Raw genomic sequence first — 20,185 nt, 5'->3', positions numbered from 1 at the left:
GACAGGCAGAAGGGCGAATGGACAGAAGAAAGAATGGACAGACGGATGGACATACAGACAGACGCACGGACGAACGGATGGATGGACGTACAGACAGACTGAAGGACGGACGGGCAGACAGACAGACAGGCAGACACACGGACGGATGGACGGACGGACGCAGGATTCACGATTTACCCATAATGCCCTCCGAATCTTCGCCCCACTCATCATTGTTCACTCTGGGGATAAGCAGTATTTTTATAGCGCGTATAAATGCATATTTATGACTTATTGGCCAAACTAGTATAAATGTCTACAAATGCCTATTTTCAAAATCGATGTCTATAAGAACGCTATTTTACCTCCAATTTTGCTGTATATAGAATACAATTGGAGACCGGTTTTCATGTTATCGGACAAAATTGAGCATTCGGAACTTTAAGGGGTGCAATCTACACTCTGTCTCATAAGTTATTTTCAGCACTGTCAAGCCTACAAGTCCTCATAGCCAATCGGAAGGCCGACAACTTTTTATACATGTATTCACCTGCGTCGCATAGTGTGCTCGACATCACCCAGCGTCAACTCGAATGCTTATGAAAGAGTAGGTACTTCTGTGTAGCCGCAGGACAATGAAGAACGAATGCGAAACCGCGGAGTGCCACCAGAAGAAAGTAGAGTGTATATTAAAGAAGCAGATGTGTGCGTGGTTTTTGTTTTGTTCGCCATTCGCTTACGAAACAGCGATTCACTAGGTCGCATGAAAAATGTCACCTTGACGCTGTAAGCTGTTGCGGGCGCAACGAAAAGCTTTGTACAACTAGAACTTCATGAATTGGTTCATCACAAGCCGCGGAAGCATGATGCGACAAGGTGAACTCGAAACCTTTGCCACTCACCCGGTGTTGCTTTCGCAAGCCCTCTTCGATGTCGGAGCAACTCGCAGGCGGAAAAACACTCGACGCAGACGCGTCAACCCGTCATGCGCACGCAAGGTTACATTGGCATGACATGTCCATGCCAGGTCGTGCACGCAAACGGTGTTGCGTCGTTGCAATGTTCTCGTTATTTTACTGTCTCCTTCTGTGCGTAGATTTCTATATGCGCGAACGTTTGGAGAGGCTGGGCATGTATCTTTACCACAATACACGGCGTTGCACCACTGGAACTACTCTATGAGACGATGCCCCCAAAACACGCCAAGCGTTGTGAATGCTGGCACTGGCACGATTCGAGAACGGCGAGAACATCAACGCAAACGAAATGGAGACAGCTTCGTCTCGCATCTCGCTCGATACAGAGTAAAAAAAAAATGATGCACATAGATTACGTTTGTATGCTTTAATATTTCGTCAACTTCTATACTTCCACTGAGGAAACAGATTGCACAAGGTACACACGCCCCCTAGAATAATTCTCGCAGTGTTATGTACTGCTTTCACGTACGCAGGACCACTTCTTTAGTTGTATTATACGTCCTCCACCTTATAGGGCGCGCGCCCATCAGATGAAGGTCAAGCGGCGTTCAGTATTTCCCCTCTTTCCGGGGCTCGAATCATTGAAAGTCTTCGCACATGAGATCGTGAGCGTGCAGTGCATGCATTCTTCTAGCCTGCACGAAATTCTAAAACCTGGTGAAGGGCCGTCCCTTTGAGGCGTTCACAGAGAGAGAAGAAATTGACTCTGTGCGGTCAGGCGATGGTAATACGACACAAAACACACATGCGCGCATACACACACACACACACACACACACACACACACACACACACACACACACACACACACACACACACACACATACACACAAGTCTACTGGCATATTAGCACTCTGGCAATTTGTTCCTGTGTTGCCCTTTTCAGCCATGCCGAAAAGAAATGGACTTAGGAGTGTGTTTATTCAATAGTGGTCGCTCAGCAGACCATGCTGGACTTCAAAAGCAGCGACCCTATTCTGCAAACACTGCGGGAAAAAAAATGCACGGCTATGCTAAACAATTCGTGCCTTCACAACATCACAAACTAAAACATTTCTATCTTCTTTCCTGTCATAGAGACATATCCTCCACGTATTTCTTCAAGAATTTGACTTTAGTCAAAGTTTCTTGTGCCTATATATTGTTACGAGAAGGAGACAGACTCGGAGGGGTAGTCATCGATGTATTTTCAGCCGGTTAAGCAAGCAGCGCCAGCCACAGAGATTAGCTCGCGAAAGTCTATATGCTTTGTCTTCTTCATCTCCATGCACTGGCACGTAGCATGACCCCCGCGCGGCGGAGGCACCATCCTGGTGCTTTAAAGGTCGTTATCTGGCACATTTTTGTAGGACTTGATCCGTCAGACGTGCACAATATCACTCAACCGCACATCAGATGATGATGGATAGATGGGGCTGATCTCGTAGGTGACAGGTGTTACTTGACGCAATATACGGTAGGGTCCCGTGTAATGAACTGCACTGTCACGTAGCAATATACAATTTTGGGGGCCTAAAACAATCTCTTGCGCGCGTATTTTTGGCGCCTATAACGCAGCTTTCTCGAGCCTGTGAATCCAGCCTCCAATGATGGCTTTCGCCTTCGGGTCGTCTTAGGTGTATCAACAAAGGAAACTGCTAGTTTTCTTGAACGAGTCGGGAGTATTGGGGCTTCAACCGTTCCTGTGTCAGATACGCGCAAGGAGTGTTTGCGCAGATAGTATGAACAAATTTATTTTCTCCCAGCCATGTACAGCTTCCTTGTAAAAGCTTTGTTTATTTGACACAGCACCACTGCCATCGAACTTAAGACCGAGCTCTCGGATATTTCCACCCCTCAGGAGACAATACTCATTGTTCCACTTGAAAAGAGCCACGGTATTACATGGGTCAATTAACCGACCGTGATGAGTTGGGTGTTAGAACCCACCTGTCAGTGAATGATTGCCCACCGATACGGCTCTTTTGTTTCGAAGGGTATAACACATTGTATCGAGACCCTTACGACACTACCCTTATCTTCTCCTTTTATCTAGAGGTCATATCTCGATTGCCGTGGTGGTACAGTGGCGATGGTGATCGGCTGCTGACTCGAAAGTCACAGGCTCAATCCTGGTCGTGGTGGTCGCATCACGATGCAGGACAAATGGTAGGGGCCCACGCACGTGTGATGTCAGGGCACGTTAAAAAACACTAGGTGGTCGAAATTTCCGGAGCTCTCTGCTGCGACGTGCCACGCAATTACACCTTGGCCTAGGCAGTCAAGCCCCAGGAAGGAAGGAATCGGACAAGGGGAGAAGACAGGCAGGTTGACCAGAAATACATACGGTTGCCTACCCTAAACTAGGGGATTTGGAAAGGAAACAAGAAAGATGAAAGAGAGGGAAGCGAAGTAAAAGAAAACAATTGGCCCCGTATCTGCATGTTTCACTGCGAATGTCGTCAAAGCGTCTGGAAAGAGTGAACAAAACGTTCATTCGGTGTTCAGCACGAGAAAATTGGTGAATTGTATTTTGGAAGCGCTGCTTTAGAGAGCATCAATCCGGGATGCGAAGGCGAACGAGCGCATCGAGGCTCGTTAGACACGAGCGCTATCTGGAAGTTATCTTCAAAAACGACGGAAGGCGTGCGCACCTGTCTCGGAGGCGATAAGGTGTAGAACGCAAAGCGACGGGCAGGTGCCACCACCGTGTCGTCTTAGCAAAGCATTGGAAACACTCGCTTTTTTCAGCATCGCGTTGCATTGTCAGCGCAGCGTGATAAACGCTATGGTCCTTGAAATTACTTACGCATGCCTTCTCCAGTATGAAGACATACATACAAAATTTTGATGTGTTGTTATGGTGCCTCAGATATTCACAATAATTGCTTTTTAATTGACAATTCCACAAGTATGAACGCTGAAACTTGAGCAAAATCGGTAGGCGCTGCGGACAGGAATCGCCGTTTGAGATATCGTTTGGTGCCGTTTGGGGTATCGTTACGGCAGACAAACAGACAAATAGAGATGATATCATCTTTAAATGGAAGTGGCAGACAGTAAATTCACTGCAACGTGTAGAACTCCACCGCAAGTCAGGCGCGTCCGCACGAACCCGTCGTTCTCCAAAAACACAAGAGGGCTTTCACAGTCTTGTGGGCTGTCGAGACACGTGGACGGTGTTGTAATAGCACCTGCACAGAAAGTGGCCGATCATCCAGTCACCGCAGTGCGTTGGCAAGTACTTGTCTCCTTGAGGTAAGTCGAGGACAGTGGCGCAGCACGTGCTCGATGTTATTGTCACTACTGTGGGAGGTCATCTTCTAAATAGGCCAGTCATCGAAAGCACATCGCTGAAGTGAACTTTGTAATCATCCAGTGGCCGGGCTCAGCGTTAACGACTGGGACTCCAACACTTTCGAGAGGGTAACAAGTTACTTTCGGCCCACACAGACAGCCTTCAATGAGGTATACATTGCGCACAAACCCTATTCCCCGCGCAGTCAGTACAGGTGGCATGCCTGCCTCGACGAAGCAAATAAATCCGAACCGAACGTGTCGACCTCGTACTTAGACATTCGTCAGTGACACTTGCCGCCACGTTTCCTCCCACTTTCGTTGTTCACCGCTATGCTGATAACTTGGATCAAGGACTAGTATTGACTACTATAGGCCATACGTGGCGATTAAATGAATTCACAATGTTTTCTTGTCTTCCTCCCAAAACAACGAAGAAGACGCAAGCCATCTTTTTATTTAGCAGTGTGGTTTCTCCGGGTCAGTCGGATACAGGATGACAAATTGAAGTTTTCCACCACGTCATGACGCAAGCGCAATAAGAAAGACCGGCCTTTGTCCAGGGTGTCTTTCTTCTTGTGCACCCTTCGTAACGTGATGAAACCCATCACTTCGTGATCGACTTCTCGTTTTTATTCTCAGTAAATCAAATTAATTGCGACACCACCTCTCGAAAGCTCTCGGCATCTAACGTGGATGGCCTCCAGAATCGTAGGCATAGCAATATTTTTGAACCTAACCTGTTTTCGCACTACTTCAGGGGTTGGCCTATTTCTATTCAACCGACCACGTCATGTGATGGCGTCAACGTGTGACGTCACTTCACAGTGGCGTTCTTGTGACGTAATGTAGTCGCGTCTTCGCTTGATAATCATCATTCGCCTCACTCGTATTTAATAACACTTAGTTTTAGCGTTTGGTGAGCCATTTAAGACTTCGTACTTTTGAAAATCAAAGCACACTTGTGAAGTAATGACGTGTCAGTAGGATCGTTATGCCGAGTTCTGCATCTGTTGTGATGACATTGAAGTTGTGAGAATGAAGTTGTGATGACATTGAGTCCGTGGTCTGATGACATTTCCGGGGTCCGTGGTCCGTGGTCCGTGACGACATTTCCGTGGTCTATAAACACGTAGCTACCAGTCAATAAAATATTTGATATTTTTCAAACGGGGCGCTGCAGCATCCGTTTCCAGACTCGGGACAGCCCCAATCGAGAGATCAGGATGATTCTTTCTAAGCGATGTCTCCATGCAGCTCGTTCTTCCCGCCCCGAATAATCAAAAACGAAACAATGCGGCTCAAGCTGGCCCCTTGCACTTCACGATCTCGTCCTCCTTTCTCCGTCCGCCTTTTCCACTTCGACTTTCACTCCACACGGAGCGCTTCCTCGCTATCATCAAGGTAGAGAGAGAGACAATGCAAGGGCAACGACGCAGCCGGCACTCTTTAAAAAAGAACTTCCAAAAACAAAAGGGGAAGCGCCGACGAAAGGAAACGCAGCCACGACGACCGTAATTCTCCATTGTCTGCGAGCCGCGGTGCCCGACCGGGCGGCGCAAAACAAAAGCCCAAAACAGGGTCAGCCACGCAGCCACCGTCTTGGTGTACGTCGGCATGTCCGCCCCGTGAAGAGGGAACCGGTTGCCGTTCCCACATCGCTCAACTATAACAGATGACCCCGGAGTGAACGTGGGCATGTATACGTGATACACGACGCCTAATCGCTCCTCTTGTGCGCTCCATTTTCCTCTCCACCGAAGCCCTCTCCACTATCTTTCTCGAACGAGAGCAACAGCGAGTTTCGCTTTCGAGAAAGTTGACGTGTACTGTTTGAGCCGCTGCGAAAAATCGCGGCCTCAACGCCTGCATTTCATCTGCTGAGTAAGCGGCTATGCATTAGCATTCAGACTGGGAAATGTTTACTGTGCGCGCTTCCGCCGTGGGAAGCTATGCGATGGTTAAAACACACGATGCGTCCCTGAGCATCCCAAACAGCTCCGGCCCGCAACGTTAGGTGCCTGAATTCCACGCACTGCAACGCTGCGTGTGGCTAAGCCGCGAAGCGGCTATTGTATGTAAACACGAGCGCATCTTCTCAAGCCATGCCAAGCAGTAACAATATAGGAATCGGAAGCATCTTTCGCGTTCTTTAATGTGCGCGTTGTACAAGAGTGCTTGCGGGCAACAACATCGTCTCTCTCCGTAATTACGTACGCTAGAGACCACGGTGTCACAATCAGTCGCACTTTGGTGTTAGGATGTTGAACACAGCGTAAAACAATTTATGACAAACAATGCGGGGAACGAACTAGATGACCGGGAAAGTACCGAATCAGCCAATAATGATATCTGGGGTTTCACGTTCCGAAACAACGGTGTGGTTATGAGGCATGCCATAACGGAGGGCTCCAGAAATTTTGGACCTCTGGTGTTCTGTGACGTGCACTGACATCATGCAGTACCCACGCCTCTATAAGATTTTGCTTCCTTCCTAATGCGACTACAACGGCCGGAATCAAACCCGCGACCTTAGGGTTCGAATCAACGAAGGCTCCCCGTGAACCAGCTCTGACTGTCACTATGAAGCGAAAGAGCCACAAATTAGCATAAAATTGCGGATATGTTGCCTTTTTACGTTTTAGTTGTTTTGTTCTGTCTGTCACCCCGAGCCTTTTGACATTCACAATATGCTAACAGCTGCCGGAACACGAGCCCGATACGTGCACGTGCGGTAAACAATGGACACGAGTCGAAACTATAAGGAAGCTTACAGTAACTGTGTTCCCGGAAGAGACTTCAAGAAAATAGTTTCTTCCAAGAAGATACGTGTGAAGAAAAACAGCAGATTTATGCTAAATCTTCCATCATTGCTGTTTTCGAATTTTCGCGAGCAAGTTAAACGAAAGTTACGCCACACACATCTGCACCACCCGAGCTTTAAAACATTCCTTTTGCGCAAAAGTTAATTCCGAATACGATTCGCTGCCACCAAATTTGGTTGTGCGTGAAGATTGCGGATTGGTCTTATTAATTTATAAATCTCCCGCAATAATGCCAACAAAGGCGCTGTGGATAGTGTTTCAAATTTGAAAAGAAGTTACAATGCCAATGCTGCACAGAAAGCCTTATGAGCGAGTTCATAAAGTAAAATAAGAAGCATTTTAAATATACGAGGCGCTACAGAAGTAATGCCCCATCGTTACACTTTGCGCCTTGTGTGCCTGTCTTCAATGGTGTACATGCCAAATCAGCCTCCCCACCCAATTCAAGCCGCTTTGAGCAGACCTTTGACAGCGCGGAGTTCGACAGCCGGTTGAGTAAAACCCAGTTGAAACCCAGTTTCATTATGTATGGTTCACGTTTCTGATTGACTTTTTACCCTAAATCAATGAAATGTCAACGAATCGACCACTCGGTAACCGGACCATGCCATAGATTAAGTTGCTTTCCCGAGCGTCTCCCACAAAGTACGCTGTATAGAGAGCATAGATGGTAGAAGCTGGGCTGGACCTCCCTTCTGCACTAATACACCGCAGGACAGCGCGTCATATAAAATCAATCTTCTTGAACACGGCCTTGTCACTATTCAGGCAATAATGCAGTGCAAGCATATACAATCTTATATTAGTGCACCCTAGCGTCACGCCAGTAGACAGAACAGGTGCGAACCAACACACTGCATTGCGTATTTAAATTGCCCCTTTACCTTTCTCTGAGAATTACAAAGACGGCATGACGTAATAAAGTTCTGCGTGTTCGTGGAACGCTTCCTTTCTCCGTCGCTTCATCATCGCCAACAGCGACCGTAATAGCCTCGCACGCCTCTATTGCGCGTAACCCTAGCCAAGGACGATTGGCCTCGTGCATGCCAGGTTTTCCTGCTGCCGCCTTCAACGCCCCGAGACTCGTACGCGTGCAGGCAGCGTTAGCTGGACCTCCCCGCAAGCCGAGTGACGGACCGATACAACATCGCGGAGACGCCATAATAGTTCCCTTCGCAGCGTGTAGACTTCGAGGTTGAGCATTGAAACAGAATTAGGATAAAATAGAGATGCGTATCTGGAACACAATGGCTGATAGTGTGGAAGAGAATTGAGCGTAAAAGGACAAAACGCTCTTTCAGTCGTCTCATCTTCTTGCGTATTGCCCGTTTGAGCTCAAATCTATTCCAGAGTGTCCGCAACGCTTGTATCATTAAGGCGAATGCCTTAGACGTCTTGTCAAGCTCGAAACCTGACCGGCGTCTGGCCTCGACGGCGTCAACGCGAGTGACACAAAGTGTCCTCACCACGTAATGAGGTCCCCACATGACGTCACTGCGACGTCACATAACGGGACGTCGCACGGTGACGTCATCGCATTATATCATCGCTTGGTCACTGGTGTGCTGATCCCGGAGGCAGTGCGAAATGAAACGAGACGCAGAGTAGTTACAATGCCTCCGATCACGGAGGCCACGTAAAATCATGTCGCGAAGAACTTTCGGAAAGGGGGGCGGGATGACAGATTACGTGCAATGATATATATATATATATATATATATATATATATATAGTTATAAACTTCGAGAATAGTGCAGTATAGGAAACAAAACAATAAAATATTTATTTAATTTTAACAGTTTCGGCTGGTAGACCAGCCTTCTTCGGAGGATGTAAGTCTGGTCCACCAGCCGAAACTGTTTGGATTAAATAAATATTTTATTGTTTTGTTTCCTATACTGCACTATTCTCGAAGTCTATAACTTTTATTACGGTAGCCGGAAGAAACTCTGATCATCTATTTCATCTATATATATATATATATATATATATATATATATATATATATATATATATATATATATATATATATATATATATATATATATATATATATATATACATATATATATATATATATATATACATATATATATATATACATATATATATATATATATATAATTCCTTGGCATTACTGTCTGTTAGATCTCATTAATATTGTGTTAAAACACGGAAAAACGAGCCCTTAGGTATACACCTCTTTCCCTTATATATATATAGAGATATATATTCGTAAATGAAGTGTTCTGAGCCACAGATAATGGTTTGGAGCTGTAACATTTGGAGTTCGTGAAATCATTTGACGGGGCATCCCATAAGTCAGTAAACGCTCATAAATCAATAAAGCAACAAAGAACTGAAAAGACGAGGCTTTGTTGAAGGACTGGTATGTGCGACGGTTAGCTAAAGAGAGAAGGCAGCAACACTCGGAATATCATTGGGTCGTGCTCTTGAACAACATGCCCAGGAAGAATGGTTCCAATGGTCAATGGCTGATGTTAGGAAGGATTTACTAGATGCTTGAGCTGAGCCAAGAATACGTTGAACACTTTGGGCGTTGAGGCAGAATCCCCCTAGCGTAACGTTAAACGAAGTACTAAGAGAACAAAGAAATTCTGAAAATCATGAAGCCCCTTGGAAACACGCCGTCCACTTGCGTACACGTTTACTGAAGGCTTCTCAACTTGATTGATTGATTTGTGGGGTTTAACGTCCCAAAACGACCATATGATTATGAGAGACGCCGTAGTGGAGGGTTCCGGAAATTTTGACCACCTGGGGTTCTTTAACGTGCACCCAAATCTGAGCACACGGGCCTAAGGCTTCTCAACTTACAAGTTCTTCGGCGCGTACGTTCAGTCTCACACGGTGAAGCGTAAAGCGTGCTCGCTTGTACAAAAATGGTTTCATCGATCATCTTCGTCACCGCCGACTGCGTCGCGTGCTTTTTAATAAAGCACCGTCCTTCACACAGCACGACGTCCGGAGACAATGGGTCGTTCGTGCCGCTTCGAGACGAACGTGTACCGCTGAGTCGCCGCCTTGAACTCAAAATGCGTTCGAAAATAATGGGTTGTCGGGGCAGCTCGGTTCGAGAGGCGTTCGACGCTCATCTCGGCAGTGGTTACAGAGTATAGAGAGAGAGAGAGAGAGGGAGAGAGAGAGAGATAAAGATGCAAGGAAAGGCAGGGAGGTTAACCAGACGCACATCCGGTTTGCTACCCTGCGCTGGGGAAGAGATAAAGGGGAGAAAAGAGGTTGCAGAGAGATGAGAAGGTACACAACAGAGTATAGAGTGGCGGTAATGAGCACGAGGTCAGAAGTTCGATTCTATGCTCGCTGACGCTGTTGGATTCCCATGGAATTTGAATACAGTCCGTCACAGGCGTAAGCGAATATGGGAGGAGAGGATGGGGCTTCAACCATTTCAAATATTTTTTCAGAGAGACACGAAAGAAGGGACGTTAACCAGACGCTAGGATCCGGTTGCTACCCTGCACCATAGGGTTAGGAAATAGGGCGTTGAAGGATAGAGATATAAAAAATAAATAAGAACAAAATACGGACACACACACATGCACACGCTAAATAAAGCGATCCACTCGTGCATACCGACCAGTAGTAGTTCGCAAAACGCCCAGTAGCGCTGGCATGGCCTTCTTCAGCGACGACGAGTCTAATATTCAGTTTTGACTTCTATCTCTAGATAAGGATAGTGCATGTGCATATGACCCGCCGCGATAGTCTAGTGGCTAAGGTACTTGGCTGCTGACCCACAGGTCGTGGGATATAATTCCGGTCACGAAGGACGCGTTTTCGATGGAGACGAAAATGCTTGACACCCGTGTGCTTATAGATTTAGGTGCACGTTAAAGAACCCCAGGTGCTAGCTATGTCCACAGCCCTGCACTGCGACGTCTCTCCTAATCGTATCGTGATTGTCGGACGTTAAACTCCAACAATTAACAATAGTATTGTATGTGTATACGTGTACACGTAAAACTACCCAAACACGCCCCCCCCCCTCTCTACTCGCAAAAGATTTCTTGATAATCTTTCAAAATTAGGCGAAAGCTATTTCAGCCCCTCGTATAGAGCTCTTACCCCCCCCCCCCCCCCCCCGTATTCAGGAACGCTACTTGACTTGAACTTCACTTGAAACCACCTTCAATGCAGCGCATTCGCAACGCGTCTGTGCGTTTGTGCTGCCTTGGCAGGGCCTAAAGACAAAGCGTTCGAAACCCGTTTGTGCTGCATTGAAGTTAGTGTACGCAAATGCCGGCACATATAAAGTATGGACTTGCGCAAAGACCCCAGCCGTGTCGGTGATGAAATACCGATTTCGCAGCCCTAAACTTAGAAGAAAAAATATCAATTGTGACTAAACTGTCTTAGGTGCATAGTGGGTACCTCGCTTTGGCACAGAATGATGAATAATAGTATAGTGCGTATTTTCCTAGTTCACTAAATTATCATGATCTGTGACGTAGTGACTACCTAGTAGTATACTGTAGTGGTACTAGTTGCCGCATGGTATATTGAAACAGGCTCTATAAAAGCTGCTCTCCAGATTTCACTGTCAATGGGCTGAGTTTGTCGTGCAGGCTTGATGTCTTTTCTATTATTATATTTGGAGCCAAGCTCCCTAGGACCATATAGCTAGGTTTCTAATGTTAACTAGAAGGGATTCTGGGGCTGCTATCGTTCAGCGGACACGGAAATTATGAGTAGTATAGACGAATGTGCCATGTTTTCGTGCTTATGGGCTTCGAACGCATTCGTAGTTTCGTTTATTGTTGTGTTTCATTTTATTTCGAATAAAAGAACGAACCCTTCTGAACTTCGTGAACCGAATTCGAATCGGTGAGCCCAAAGGGTTACGGTGGTTAAGCGCAACTGCTGAACATTCGCTGGTTTTCGTTTCATGACGAAGCAGCTCCAAGCCACTCGAAGCCAAACAGAGCCGAATGCATGAAGACTGGGCAAATCCATGTACTACCCATCATTCCTACGCTCACTGAAGCACCGTGCGTCGAAGCTCCCATAGACACTAGTGCCAGAGTTCCCCCTAGTGTATAAACGTTTTGAAGACTGCAAGCGTTGTACCCCAGAAAACTTCCGGTCCCCTCATTTACCAGCTCCTAACGTCGAAACTTAAAGCACGTTTTTAAGTTCCTTATAAACGTAACAAAAGTCTCTATTTAGCTTTTCAGATAAAGAGAACGTGCGTAAAGTTCAAGGGAGCCTCTTATAATTTAACGTAGATAAAAAACATTTATTTGAATATATTTTGCAAACAAGAGAAAAGTGTATAAAGTCAGCGGGCTATTTTTTAAATATCTTTTTTTGCCCACCGATGCCATTTTGACACATTGGGGAACGAAACAGGATGTCATCAAAAGGCTGTGTTTGTGAAAAGTGAAAGGGTCTATAAGAAAATCTATGCATCGGACCCCACGATGTCCATGTGTTTCAATCCGTCGGGGCGGCGTGCACAGCTGAAACGCAGGTTCAAAACACCTACGCGAAAAAAAGTCTACCGAGCATACATATCGCGCATATGTTTTGGAAAATAAAAGGCGACAACGCCGTAGAAACGCTGATATTTAGGCACCCACCAATGAAAAAAATACCGCAGAACAAAAGGTTACCGCCGTAAAAAGCAGAGGCTTTCAATCAGAACCAAATGGCAGCCCAAAACAACGTAAAACAAGCAAAGCAGCAACGTTTGATTTGTGAACACTTGAACACTTTATATTCTGATGCACGGACCTTTGCTTCGGCCGCTTGGGATGGCTTTAGGCTCTCCCGTAGTAGAGTACCAAGTACTCTAAATCGTTACCCCATTCTTCTACTCCCCCCCCCCCTCAACATCTGCGACTCGGGACGGCTTTATGCTCTCCCATAGTAGAGTACCTAGTGCTCTGAATCGTCAACCACTTTTTCTAAACACACGGCTTCGCGGCAATGAGACGGTAACATCAAATACTTGTTGGCCATCACGTGCCCATGGGACAGCTTAAAGCTCTCCCATAGTAGAGTACCAAGTGCTCAAAATCGTTAACCACTTTTTTCTAAAAACGCCAAATATTTCTGCAAGGTAGTGAGACCCAAGGGACGGCTTTCATCTCTCCTCTAGAAATACAGCTTGCTCTAAATCGTTAACCACTTATTCTAAACACACTATCACGCTCACGTTTCCACGGGATGGCTTTAAGCTCTCCCATAGTAGAGTAACTAGTACTCTAAATCGTTACTCCCCCCCCCCTTTTTTTTTAAACACACTAAGCTCCCGTAGTATAATAAATACTGTACTCAAAATTGTCAACCGTTTTATCAAACTAAAGCTGTTAACAAAATACAAGGATGTTAACCACAAAAAATACTAGGCACGATCCGATGCGCTGCCCCGCCGTGGTGGTCTAGTGGCTAAGGTACTCGGCTGCTGACCCGCACGTCGCGGGTTCGAATCCCGGCTGCGGTGGCTGCATTTCCGATGGAGGCGGAAATGTTGTAGGTCCGTGTGCTCAGATTTGGGCGCACGTTAAAGAACCCCAGGTGGTCAATCAAGCATCATCAGCTCTTTAGTGTTCCTTCAAAGCTCGCGTCATCAGTCGTCCATCACTGGTATTTATTAAGCATTTCGCCTGAAAACGACCACCGCGCCTGAGGAAAGCTTTCCGGATTCAAGATCTTTCGGCCGACCCCCTGGACAGTCACCTCGCCGGCTTCCATGTCGTGGTCTGCGTCGGTCGTCTCCTCGAAGCCACACGAGACGCGAACCGAGTCGCGCATGACAGCTCTTTTCAACGCGACACAACGACCGAATGACGGCGCCCGAACACAAATTCGTGACTTTCTGCGCACGGAGGAAGCGCCCACAGTCATCAAGACGAAAGTGCGCTACAGCGTCATGGTGTTACAGCGGTAAACGGTATAGAGTGCTCGCCGCGAACTCACGCTGTTTCGTGATTACGTACCCTCAGAGCACGTGCCTAAATGCCCGCGACCGGTGAAGCCGGCGTGATCCATTTTAAAGTGTCCGCTTCGGCGACCTGATTCTGATGCCTGAGCCCCTCGGTGCGTGCACCGTTATGCGTGGCTAATAGCCGCAACGTCCGTCTTTCGTAAGGTCACGATAGATCTCCGCTGTGTGTGCTGCGTGAATGCATATATATATATATATATATATATATATATATATATATATATATATATATATATATATATATATATATATATATATATATATATATATATATATATATATATATCTGGCGCAACCTGCTAACAGAAACGCAGGGCAAAGTTCACTTATACATTGACGTGATGGTGCAAATGCCAGGAATCGGCAGTGGTAGGGGGTCGTACAGTGCGTGAGCACTGAATTTGTGGTCTCATGATATCGTGTAGAGCCTGAAATTTTTGCAAAATTTCCACTCGTGGGTCATTTTCCGGTACAGAGTTTTCTGAGAGAACACCGTACCCAAACAATACGAACCCGTGTGCCAATTCAATTGGTATCGCCAGGCCGCACAATGCTAACTACTTTATCTTTTGGAAGCAATTTGTTTAGAATCATGAATTCACTCGGTTCTTAGGCATTTTACTTTTTCGGATTTTTGCAATGATTACCACTGTACCTAATAAAACCTTGAGCAAATTACGTCAAATTCTAGTTTTAGCACAACACTCGTAGCACCACAGTCTACGTCGACCGCAGAAAGCGCACAACATGCTCGGACTGATCAGCGGATTTCCTTCCTGTAAGTACAGGGTGGATCAAAGGCCCTTCGGGCCGCTATATCATGTCATCCTACGGAAGCGCGGCCTGGCGGCTTTTGGCCACCGTTGTTCATGAAACGCCGACAGCTTACCTTCAACATACGCTATTATGTAAGCCTTACACAAGCGTCCATGTCCTACGATCCCTCGAGCACTAAATATACCTGTGGCATGAAAGGAAACACCGCCATAGAAATCTCTATCCAAAATGTTCACCACAAAAGCGATTTCGTGCTATCACTGCACCCGTCGACTGCAGTTTCCTGGTGGAGCCTTACGCAGGCTATTCATTCTGAAGCGTACAAATGCGCACGCCACCACGCGATTCAGAAACTCCTCTCCAAAGTATACTGCACGCTTCAATGAACTGGCGAGCGCGGCTGAGTGGCATAGGCCGCAGATAGGATTGCAAACATAGCGTGGAAATTCGGCCACCATTTTCCGGTCGGCATACAATGCAGCCAATGGCGCGTCCACAAAGTGCGCAAAAAAGATACGAGCAATGGGGTGGTCTTCCGTCCACGCATCGTTTGGCTTAAAAAGGGATGCCGGGCGCGTCGCCGCCGCTTGTTTGGAAAGTGCTTCACGAGGAAAGAAAGAGTCGACCTATGTCACGCAAAGCCTTGGCCCTGAAAAGAAGGAGTAAACCTTTGGGCCGCACGCGATTTAGCTGACGTAAACTGTGCCGCCTTGCGTATATATAGAGTGTATCCGATTCGAAATCAAACAGAATCAAAGAAGCGGTGCCCCAAAGCTGAGAAGAAAATAAAAGCTACGAGGCTTACCATGTAGCAGACGAGGTATAAAATCGGAGGACAGACGACCCGAACGCAAACGCAAACGTACGAAGAATGAACAGCCGGCAAAGGTTGACATTTTGGCAGACCACGTAAGAGAGAAAAATGACAAAAGAGGAAACAAAAACTTCAGCAAAAGCTTATAACGGCGAGGCCTAGTCTGTAATTGAAAGCGTACAAAACAGACAAAAGGTGGGAAAGCGGGCGAAAGAAAGAAACGGAAGATGGCGGTAAAGTTTCGTGTTGTGGGGCAAACCCACAAATAATGGTTAGAAAAGAAGAGCCTAATGGGGCGAAAAACAAACCTTATTAAGAACGAATGCGGTTGGAGGGTTCCAGCTGAAAGTACATCGAAGAATGGCGATAAAAAAAAGGGGGGGGGGGCTGTGGAAGCGCACACGAGTGAGCTACGCTGAGTGCGTGCCAGTGTACGAAGACATAGTTAAGAAGAAGAAAAAAAAAGCAACCCAAATAAATAAAGGTCGCTCGCAACCTTCCAAACGAAGCGGGGCTGACTCCCGTGTTGACACAGTGACCTACGTTCTGAGGATTCGCGTGCCAAACGAACACGACGTACAGATGACATCCCTGTTAGGCTCAGAAAGGCTGTACTAGTCAGTCCCCGGAAAAAGAAAGGCCCGCACAGAGGCGAGCAGAAGTCAACAACTGGAAAGGGAATGAGGAGAGCGGGGAGAAGGACGTGTTCAAGTAAACATGAAAAAAAGACTAAGACGTCGGAAGCGTGCCCTAGCATATGTTTACCAACGCAACGCGAAAGCAGAAGGTGCCGTAAACACCGCCGGACGCAAACCCCCTGGCGGCAGAGGCGAGGTATAATTTCCGGGATCAAAGAAACGGCTATCCGAGGTCTTTTATGACCTGGAGCGAGCGAATCCTCAATACGCACACTTGGCGCGCCACGCTTTGAATGACGAAACGTTCGAAGCGTGGTTCTTGTCCGAAGGTCACGGAGACGCGTCCTGCTGTTGCCAGGTGATGACGCCACCACCATTTTGACGAGTGCACAGACGTGCCGGTGTAAATGTTTTTCACCAATCGGCGGAAGATTGACGAGCCGATGGCCCGTTAAGTGTGTCCGCAATAAACTCCGTGGTACATTGTTCATTAGGGTTTCGGCTGTCCACACGCTGCCCTTTGGCGTGTTAGCTCGTTTTCTACTCCGCCGCTGCTGCTGCGGGAATCGACTCTATGAAATTGATAAGTATGACAGTTAAAGAGTATGGGGTTTGAAGATAGAACGATGGGTTGGTCTTAATCTACTAAGACGTGCTTGTCTTCCTGGGTTACCGGACGCGGTAATGTTGGGGCAACATCACGGCCGCGGCGGCCGAATTTTCGATGGAGGACAGATGCCAGAAACTTGTGTACTTAGATTTAGGTGCAAGTTCAAAGAAACTCGGGTGGTCGAAATTTCCGGAGCACTTCACAAGGCCATCCCTCGTAATCAATCACAACTCATCCAATCACAAACTCACCCGCCCAATCACCCATTTTGACATTCCAACTCACAACTCTCGCACAACCCCTTCTCACCCGCACTTACATTTGCCACCCCTTGCTACGATGCACTGTGCACAAGTATGCTACGGTTTACTCTACACACCTCATTTCTCTTCTACTCAACTCAACATCAGTCCCGCTCACCCTAACTTCCATTTTGTACCCCTTTTTCTATAGTGTACTGCGCACAGGTGCTGCTTACCGCCTGTCTGTAGCGCGTATGTGGTAATTAATCCTCTCCCCTCCTCCTTGTCATCCTCCTCATCCCACTTCCCTTTCCCACTCCCTTGCTATACACTACTATATACATGGCTACATGCTACGCGAGGTGCTGCTTTGACGAATGGCTGCTCAGAATACTCACTGTCCCTTGCACGTAAACTACATTATAGAATACTAAGCCGTGGTATGCCTTCTCCCATCCTCTTGTACATCCTCCTCACTAACTTCCCTTTCCCCTTGGTATCATCATAATCATCTTTCTGCATTTCAGAACAGATATTCAGCTCTTATCGAGGAAACGAGCCTCAGTGTTGACGCAATGAATTATAATTTGACGAGTATCGTTACGGAGTGCGCAGCGGAAGTTGGAGGTATACGGTAGTTATAGGCAGAGCCCAGGCAAGAGGTCCCAGGAGACGAAGAACCTCATTAGAAAACGTCAAAGCATGAAAGCCTCAAACACAACAGACAAGGTAGAACTGGCAGAGCTTTCGAAGTTGATAATAAGCGTAATGATTTTCATGTAAAAGGTATAACATGGAGGTAATTGAACATGTTCTAAAGAATGGAGGAAGCGTTGAAGTGGTGTTAAGGAAACTTGGGATAGGCAAAAACTTTTGATGTACTATACTATAATGTACGCAGGCGCTAGTTGCTACTTGGAACATACCAACTGTTTGTGGCGCATAAACTGTATTAAACAGGACTATGTCATTGCCCCGCCGCGGTGGTCTAGTGGCTAAGGTACTCGGCTACTGACCCGCAAGTCACGGAATCGAGTCCCGGCTGCGGCAGCTCCATTTTCGGTGGAGGGGAAAATGCTGTAGGCCCGTGTACTCAGATTTGGGTGCACGTTAAAGAACCCCAGGTGGTCAAAATTTTTGGAGTCCTCCACTACGGCGTCTCTCATACTTGTATATAGTTGTTTTGGGACGTTAAACCCCACATATCAATCAATCAAGACTATTCCAATATTTACCATCAGTACTATACTGTGTGCGGCTATGCTGTGTTGGCAGCTGCCTGGCACATACCCGCCGAGTTTGTTATCTACGACACCACCCTAGCACGCACCATCGAATATTCGAGCTCAATAAAGTTGGATAATCTCTCTCTTTCTCTACAAACGTTAACAGATCTGCTGATGAAAAAAAAATCACAGCATATTCACAGAGTGGATGATGATGAGTGAGGCGAAGCGTCCGTGCGTCCGATGGCGTTCAAGAATGCAGACGGTGCGCTGGTAACACCGACAAGACGCGAGCCAAAGGAGCCGAGTGCAAGCGTCTTCAACGCACACACCGCTCTGCTCCGTCCATGCTCCACCAACAATCCGCCACGTACGGCGACTATGCAGGAGACAGAAAGAGGCACTCGTTCTCCGCGCACTCAGGCGAAGCGCGCACAGTAACCAATCGGAGAGCAGCGGCACTTCGGAGAGTATAGCGGCAGAGCAACGCCATCTAGAAAATGAGACGAGGAATGGTCATCCATTTTTTTTTTTTACCTTTCTCGTCTCTTCTTCTCTCGGTTACGCGTGAGTGACAAGGTTAGACTAAGAGGAGCTTCGCCCCTAAAACGTGTGTTGACGAAGGTGACGCGACGTTTTCAGTCTGCTTGCGCATAAATATTCTGTATGGTGCTTTCCCCAGTTTCGCTCTAACGTTACAGTCTTTAACGCCGTTAAAAATGTGTGACCGTACGGCGTCCCGACTCGACCTGCAAAATCACCCATCCAGAAGGCGGTTACGCTAGCTATAGTTAGCCTCGCGTACTTAGCAAGTAATTAAGGACATTATATGTGCCCACCATTATATCGGCGGCGGATGGTGCGCCTTAAGGTATTCACCAAGATACATCATAGCTGAGCAGTGCAGCGCCCTTGATACACGTTCGCGTTAATGGGGCCGCACTGCCCGATTGAACCCGAGTGCTGAAGGTGTGCGCGCCATCAACACGTCTGACGGCTCAAGTTCGAGCGAATGAGCTTTTAAAAATGTAAGAACTGTAATGCAAGGCCTCTTACGCATTCACCTAAAATGACTGGTAAGATAAGGCCATTTTCTTCTTTTTCTGCTACTTTTCTTTTGAATTCAATGATTCATTGATTGATTGAATAAAAATTTCTTTTAACGTCCCATGCGATACTTTAAAAACCGTTTTATCTAGTTTATATCTGTTCCCATCGTCTTTGAACAGAGGAATTACGGTCACTATATATGCAAAGATTGTATGTATGTATGTATGTATGTATGTATGTATGTATGTATGTATGTATGTATGTATGTATGTATGTATGTATGTATGTATGTATGTATGTATGTATGTATGTATGTATGCATGTATGTATGTATGTATGTATGTATGTATGTATGTATGTATGTATGTATGTATGTATGTATGTATGTATGTATGTATGTATGTATGTATGTATGTATGAATGTATGTATGTATGCAATAGCTGCGCCAAATTGTCGATTTCTTGGACATCTATGATGTCGGATGTGCCAAGAAAGTCTTGCTCCTCCCTTTCCTCTCGTCTTTTAAACAGAGGGCAGCAGGAACAAAGTTAATTCCTCAAGCGCGTAACAATAGGATGACGGACGACGGCAGCAAAGCGGCGGGAAGCGACCACGACCTCAACTTTACGACGTGCAGTTTGCGACACCCGAGGCGAGGTAATAAAGATTACGTGGCCAGACACGAGGCGCCACTAAAGCCGGGCAATTTTCTCGATGAAGCCGCTCGCGCTAACTTCGCGACGGACCGAGGAATAACTGCGTTGACTCCGTTGACT

General features: G+C 46.6%; 1 protein-coding gene across 2 annotated transcripts in view; it reads right to left on the bottom strand.

The window, feature by feature from the left end:
- LOC119163271 (carbohydrate sulfotransferase 1) overlaps positions 1–20,185 on the bottom strand; it is a 76,572-nt gene that overhangs the window by 45,942 nt on the left and 10,445 nt on the right. Inside the window, exon 1 of one of the 2 annotated variants that reach the window (XM_075873781.1) lies at positions 18,560–18,646. The exons of the other annotated variant lie outside the window; for it this stretch is intronic. The gene's annotated coding sequence lies outside the window, so the exon portion shown is untranslated. Of the gene's footprint in view, positions 1–18,559; positions 18,647–20,185 lie in introns of those variants that run through there. 2 annotated transcript variants of the gene reach the window in all.

This window comes from Rhipicephalus microplus, chromosome 9 (assembly GCF_043290135.1).
Source record: "Rhipicephalus microplus isolate Deutch F79 chromosome 9, USDA_Rmic, whole genome shotgun sequence".
NCBI classification, from domain to species: Eukaryota; Metazoa; Arthropoda; class Arachnida; order Ixodida; family Ixodidae; genus Rhipicephalus; species Rhipicephalus microplus.
Note: the sequence above shows the minus strand (reverse complement) of the source record. Positions and strands in the feature narration are given on the sequence as shown.